Here is an 8,183-nt window from a genome sequence, read left to right on the forward strand (position 1 = left end):
CTGCCAAGGGCCTGAAGAAATGCACAAAATGTGCTATTTTGGGTCACTTGCTTTGTGATATTTTTCTCTTCAGGTTGAATAAATAAAAACTACAGTGAACTGATAAACTGAACCAGACTCAGTTATTTCCAAAATTATTTATTCTCAAACACAGTTCTCACTTAGCTATTATTTTTTTAACATTATATATGGCTTTGTGGAACATTCAATATTTGTACCTCCCTCACCACCCAGCATCCCCTTTCCCATCTCCAGCTGCACCACACACACACTCAATTATCTTTCACTGGACTTAATTTTATTAAATCTCTCTAGATTGTTACAAATTACTAAGGAAAACACTCACTGAGGTTACCCCTTCAGACAGGGCACACTCATGCACCCACTCCACAGGTGGTTGCTGAGCAGCTACTATGCACCGGGCACTGCTCTCAGTACTATGGGAATAGCAGTGAACAAAGCATAGTTCCCTCCCTCTGGGAACTTATATTCTGCAAGGAAAGAAAGGCAGTCAACAAATAAGAAGCTGTGTCTACTATACTTAAAATAGATAATCAACAAGAACCTACAAGCACAGGGAACTCGGCTCAGTATACTGTAATAACCTAAATGGGAAAAGAATTTGAAAAAGAATGGATACTTGTATGGGTATAAATGAATCACTTTGCTGTATACCTGTAACTAACACATCAACTATAGTTGTTAATCAACTCCAATATAAAATAACATTTTTTAAAAGATCTATAAAAAGAATAAGAAGCTGTGTAATGTGTCAGATAAGTGCTCATGAGAAATAAAAAAAGTAAGAGGGAGGCAGTTAGTAATTTGTAGAGAGGAGTCAAGCAAGGGCTCTCTAATAAAAAGACATTTGAGCTGAGACCTGAAGGAAGCAAGAGTATTCCAGGCAGAGGGAACAAAAGAAAATGCAAAGGCCCTGAGGCAGGGGCAGTTTGGCATGTCCCAGGGACAGGAAGGAGGCCAGCAGGGCTAGAGGAGAATGAGCAAGATAGTTACGGCATAAGAGAGGAACCTGGGACCCCAGGGATCACGTAGGGCTTCAGGGCCACCTGAGGACTTTTTTCTTCACTCAGAGTGAGATGGGAAATCTTTGGAGTGTTTTGAGCAGAGGAGTGATATTAACACACATTTTAAAAGAATCACTCTGGGGACTTCCCTGGTGGCACAGTGGTTAAGAATCTGCCTGCCAATGCAGGGGACATGGGTTCGAGCCCTGGTCCTGGAAGATCCGACATGCCGCGGAGCAACTAAGCCCATGCACCACAACTACTGAACCTGCGCTCTACGGCCCGCAAGCCACAACTACTGAGGCTGCATGCTGTAACTACTGAAGCCCGCACGCCTAGAGCCCATGCTCCACAACAAGAGAAGCCACCGCAATGAGAAGCCTCTGCACCGCAAGGAATAGTCCCCTCTTGCCGCAACCAGAGAAAGCCCATGTGCAGCAACGAAGACCCAACACAGCCAAAATGAATAAATAAATAAGTCTTTAAAAAAAAAAAAAAAGAATCACTCTGCTGCATTGAGAATACACTGAAGGGGGCAGAGGTAGAAACTGTGAGACCATTTAGGAGCCTACTGCAAAATAAAAGATAAAATATGACAGTGGCTTAGACCAAAGAGATAGGCACTGGGAGATGACGAGAAGCAGATGGATTCTAGATGTACTGTGAAGGTAGCGCACATATTTCTGACACAGGATGGATGAGTGGGTGAGAGAGAGAGAGAGAGAGAGAAAGGACTTATGAAAAGAGGAAGAATAAGACAAGAAAGATTTAGTGCAGTATAAACATGAGGAGTTTGGTATCTAGAAAGAGAGGAAGCAGTAGAACAAAAATGCAATCTAGACAAAAATTGTACTTTATGCACTCCTGTCCCTCTTCCACCTTCTACCATCCACACTCCCCTGCCTCCCAACCCCTATCAGCCTCATTCCTTTACAGTATAAACTGCACAGGCCTCAATCGCAAAAATGTCTAAAATTAATAACAGTTTAAAACAAAAAAATTCAAAATACTCTCCTAAATTAAACTTTGGATCAAAGAGCAAACCAAAAGTAGAATCACAAAAACTTCTAGAAGTAAACATAAGAGTAAATCTTTGTGACCTTGGTTTACACAAAGATTTCTTAGATGCCAACACCAAAAGCACAAGCCATGAGAGAAAAAATTGATAAACTGGATTTCATCAAAATTCAGTTTCTGCACTTTGAAAAACACTGTTAAAGAGAATGAAAGGACAAGCCACCGACTGAGAAAAAGTATTTGCAAATTATACCCCTGATAAAGGACTCGTGTCCAGAATACATATAGAAATCTATATCTTCACTAAAAAGAAAACAAATAACCCAATTTTTAAAGAGCCAAAAGATTTAAACAAACATTTCACCAAAGAAGATATACACGGAGCACATGATAAATGCTCATCATGAATCATTAGGAGAATAATAATTAAAACATAATGAGATATCACAACACACCTATTACAATGACTAAAAGTCCAAGTGTTGGCCAAGAGGTGGAGGAACTGGACTTCTCACACCTGCTAGTGGTCATGTAAAACAGCATAACCATTTTGGAAAATAGTTTGGCAGCCTCTTAAAAAGTTAAGAAATTACCCATTTGTTCCAGTCGTTCCACTTCTAGGTATTTACTCAAAAGAAATGAAAACATATGTCCACACAAAAACTTTGAACACAAATATTCGCAGCATATTTATCTGTAATAGCCCCAAACTGAAAACAACCCAAATGGCCATTAACAGGTGAATGTATAAACACATTGTGGTAAATCCATATAATGTAATACTACAAAATGATAAAAATAAACTATTAGGCTTCCCTGGTGGTGCAGTGGTTAAGAATCCGCCTGCCAATGCAGGGGACACGGGTTTGAGCCCTGTTCCAGGAAGATCTCACATGCCGCGGAGCAACTAAGTCTGTGCACCACAACTACTGAGCCTGCGCTCTAGAGCCCGGAGCCACAACTACTGAAGCCCGTGCACCTAGAGCCCGTGCTCGGCAACAAGAGAAGCCACCACAATGAGAAGCCTGAGCACTGCAACGAAGAGTAGTCCCCGCTCGCCGCAACCAGAGAAAAGCCCGCCCACAGCAATGAAGACCCAACGCAGCCAGAAACAGTAAATAAATAATAAAATAAATAATTTTTAAATGATAAAAATAAACTATTAACACACACAAAAACATGGATGGATCTCAAAATAATAATGCTGATTGCAAGTAGTCAGACCAAAAAAGTGTAGACTCTATTATTCCATTTATCTAAAATTCTAGAAAAAAAAAAATGAATCTATAGTGACTGAAAGCTGACCAGTGGTTGCCTAGGGATAGAAAGGCAGGATTTATGGGAGGCACAGAAGGACGGTAGGATGTATTACAAAGGACCAGGAGGAAACTTTGGGGGTGATGGACATGTTCATTATCTTGATTCAGATGATGGTGTCACAGTGTATACATATGTCGAGACTCTTTAAATATGTACAGTTCGTTATATATCAATTATATCCCCATAAAGCTGTTAAAATTTTCATTGGGGGAAATACAATTATAGTGCTTTGGGAAAATAATAATTAGGATACTGTACGTCAAACTTTAAAGCCAGAGTTATAATTTTTGATAGGAATTACATTAAATCTATTTACCAGTTTGGGGAAAATTAGCTTACTTACTATGTTGATTCTTCCAATTCGTGAATAAGGTATGTTTTTCCATTTATTTAGATCCTCTTCAATTTCTTTCTTCCTTGTTTTACACTTTCCAGCATACAAGTCCTGTACATGTTTTGTTAGATTTACACCTAAACTCTTTTTCTTTCTTTTTAAGTAATTGTAAATTGTATTGTATTTCTTTTTTTTTCTTTTTTTTGGCTGCATTGGGCCTCTGTTGCTGCGCATGGGCTTTTCTCTGGTTGCGGGGAGCAGGGGCCCCTCTTTGTGGTGGTGCACAGGCTTCTCGTTGCATGGCTTCTCTTGTGGAGCACGGGCTCTAGGCGTGTGGGCTTCAGTAGTTGTGGCTCTTGGGCTCTAGAGCATAGGCTCAGTTGTTGTGGTGCACGAGGTGAGTTGCTCCATGGCATGTGGGATCTTCCCGGACCAGGGATCAAATCTGTGTCCCCTACAACGGCAGGCAGATTTTTAACCACTGCACCACCAGGGAAGTCCCTGTATTTCTAATTTTGGTGTCCACATGTTCACTGCTAGCATACAGCATAAAGAAATACAACTGATTTTTGTATGTTTAGGTTATACCCTGAAACCCTACTGAACTCACTTCATAGTTCTGAGTTTGGGGGGAAATTCTTTGGAATTTTCTACATCAACAATCACGTACCTCAGAAAACAACCACTTAAGGTGAACCTAAATTAATTAAAATGAAGTCCGAAATTACACGGTAAATTGTGGGGGAAAAGTCTGATTGGGATTTGATCATAAAAATCAAGCCAGAAGATGGCGGAAGAGTAAGACGCAGAGATCACCTTCCTCCCCACAGACACAACAGAAATACAGCTACACGTGGAACAACTCCTACAGAACACCTACTGAACGCTGGCAGAAGACCTCAGACCTCCCAAAAGGCTCGCCCCGCACTCCATGCCCCTCCCTCCCCGCCGGCCTGAGTGAGCCAGAGTCTCCGAAGCGGCTGCTTCTTTAACCCTGTCCTGTCTGAGTGAAGAACAGACGCCCTCCGGCGACCTACACGCAGAGGCGGCGCCAGGTCCAAAGCTGAGACCCAGGAGCTGTGAGAACAAAGAAGAGAAAGGGAAATCTCTCCCAGCAGCCTCAGAAGCAACGGATTAAAGTTCCACAATCAACTTGATGTACCCTGCATTTGTGGAATACATGAATAGACAACGAATCATCCCAAATTGAGGAGCCGTGTGGATGAAAGGTCCTTAGTGCTGCAGCCAGGAGTCAGTGCTGTGCCTCTGAGGTGGAAGAGCCAACTTCAGGACACTGGTCCACAAGAGACCTCCCAGCACCACATAATATCAAACGGCAAAAATCTTCCAGAGATCTCCATCTCAACACCAGCACCCAGCTTCACTCAACGACCAGCAAGCTACAGTGCTGGACACCCTATGCCAAACAACTAGCAAGACAGGAACACAATGCCACCCATTAGCAGAGAGGCTGCCTAAAATCATAAAAAGTCCAGAGACACCCCAAAACACACCACCAGATGTGGACCTGCCCACCAGAAAGACAAGATCCAGCCTCATCCACCAGAACACAGGCACCAATACCTTCCACCAGGAAGCCTACACAACCCACTGAACCAACCTTAGCCACTGGGGACAGAAACCAAAAACAACGGTAACTACAAACCTGCAGCCTGCAAAAAGGAGACCCCAAACACAGTAAGATAAGCAAAATGAGAAGACAGAAAAACACACAGCAGGAGAGGGAGCAAGATAAAAACCCACCAGAACTAACAAATGAAGAGGAAATAGGCAGTCTACCTGAAAAAGAATTCAGAATAATGATAGTAAAGATGATCCAAAATCTTGGAAATAGAATAGACAAAATGCAAGAAACAGTTAACAAGGACCTAGAAGAACTAAAGATGAATCAAGCAACAATTAGAAACACAATAAATGAAATTAAAAATACTCTAGATGGGATCAATAGCAGAATAACTGAGGCAGAAGAATGGATAAGTGACGTGGAAGATTTTTATCTGTTATAGTTATAGTGGAAATAACTACTGCAGAGCAGAAGAAAGAAAAAAAGAACTGAGGACAGTCTCAGAGACGTCTGGGACAACATTAAACGCACCAACATTCGAATTATAGGGGTTCCAGAAGGAGAAGAGAAAAAGAAAGGGACTCAGAAAATATTTGAAGAGATTATAGTTGAAAACTTCCCTAATATGGGAAAGGAAATAGTTAATCAAGTCCAGGAGGCACAGAGAGTCCCATACAGAATAAATCCAAGGAGAAATACGCCAAGACACATATTAATCAAACTGTCAAAAATTAAATACAAAGAAAACATATTAAAAGAAGCAAGGGAAAAACAACAACACACAAGGGAATCCCCATAAGGTTAACAGCTGATCTCTCAGCAGAAACTCTGCAAGCCAGAAGGGACTGGCAGGACATATTTAAAGTGATGAAGGAGAAAAACCTGCAACCAAGATTACTCTACCCAGCAAGGATCTCATTCAGATTTGATGGAGAAATTAAAACGTTTACAGACAAGCAAAAGCTGAGAGAGTTCAGCACCACCAAACCAGCTTTACAACAAATGCTAAAGGAACTTCTCTAGGCAAGAAACACAACAGAAGGAAAAGACCTACAATAACGAACCCAAAACAATTAAGAAAATGGGAATAGGAACATACATATCAGTAATTACCTTAAATGTAAATGGACTAAATGCTCCCACCAAAAGACACAGATTGGCTGAATGGATACAAAAACAAGACCCATATATATGCTGTCTACAAGAGACCCACTTCAGACCTAGAGACACATACAGACTGAAAGTAAGGGGATGGAAAAAGATATTCCATGCAAATGGAAACCAAAAGAAAGCTGGAGTAGCAATTCTCATATCAGACAAAATAGACTTTAAAATAAAGACTATTACAAGAGACAAAGAAGGACACTACATAATGATCAAGGGATTGATCCAAGAAGAAGACATAACAGTTGTAAATATTTATGCACCCAACATAGGAGCACCTCAATACATAAGGCAAATACTAACAGCCATAAAAGGAGAAATCGACAGTAACACAATCATAGTAGGGGACTTTAACACCCCACTTTCACCAATGGACAGATCATCCAAAATGAAAATAAATAAGGAAACACAAGCTTTAAATGATACATTAAACAAGATGGACTTAATTGATATTTATAGGACATTCCATCCAAAAACAACAGAATACACATTTTTCTCAAGTGCTCATGGAACATTCTCCAGGATAGATCATATCTTGGGTCACAAATCAAGCCTTGGAAAATTTAAGAAAATTGAAATTGTATCAAGTATCTTTTCCGACCACAATGCTATGAGACTAGATATCAATTACAGGAAAAGAGCTGTAAAAAATACAAACACATGGAGGCTAAATAATACACTAATTAGTAACGAAGTGATCACTGAAGAAATCAAAGAGGAAATTTAAAAATACCTAGAAACAATTGACAATGGAGACACAACGACCCAAAACCTATGGGATGCAGCAAAAGCAGTTCTAAGAGGGAAGTTTATAGCAATACAATCCCACCTTAAGAAACAGGAAACATCTCGAGTAAACAACCTAACCTTGCACCTAAAGTAATTAGAGAAAGAAGAACAAAAACACCCCAAAGTTAGCAGAAGGAAAGAAATCATAAAGATCAGATCAGAAATAAATGAAAAAGAAATGAAGGAAACGATAGCAAAGATCAATAAAACTAAAAGCTGGTTCTTTGAAAAGATAAACAAAATGGATAAACCATTAGCCAGACTCATCAAGAAAAAAAGGGAGAAGACTCAAATCAATAGAATTAGAAATGAAAAAGGAGAAGTAACAACTGACACTGCAGAAATACAAAAGATCATGAGAGATTACTACAAGCAACTCTATGCCAATAAAATGGACAACCTGGAAGAAATGGACAAATTCTTAGAAATGCACAACCTGCCAAGACTGAATCAGGAAGAAATAGAAAATATGAACAGACCAATCACAAGCACTGAAATTGAAACTGTGATTAAAAATCTTCCAACAGGGCCTCCCTGGTGGCACAGTGGTTGAGAGTCCGCCTACTGATGCAGGGGATACGGGTTCGTGCCCCAGTCCGGGAGGATCCCATATGCCACGGAGCGGCTGGGCCCGTGAGCCATGGCCGCTGAGCCTGCGCATCCGGAGCCTGTGCTCTGCAACGGGAGAGGCCACAAAAGTGAGAGGCCCGCGTACCACGAAAAAAAAAAAAAAAATCTTCCAACAAACAAAAGCCCAGGACCAGATGGCTTCACAGGCAAATTCTATCAAACATTTAGAGGAGAGCTAACACCTATCCTTCTCAAACTCTTCCAAAATATAGCAGAGGGAGGAACACTCCCAAACTCATTCTACGAGGCCACCATCACCCTGATACCAAAACCAGGCAAGGATGTCACAAAGAAAGAAAACTACAGGCCAATATCACTG

The sequence above is a fragment of the Mesoplodon densirostris genome, chromosome 18 (assembly GCF_025265405.1).
Source record: "Mesoplodon densirostris isolate mMesDen1 chromosome 18, mMesDen1 primary haplotype, whole genome shotgun sequence".
NCBI lineage: Eukaryota > Metazoa > Chordata > Mammalia > Artiodactyla > Ziphiidae > Mesoplodon > Mesoplodon densirostris.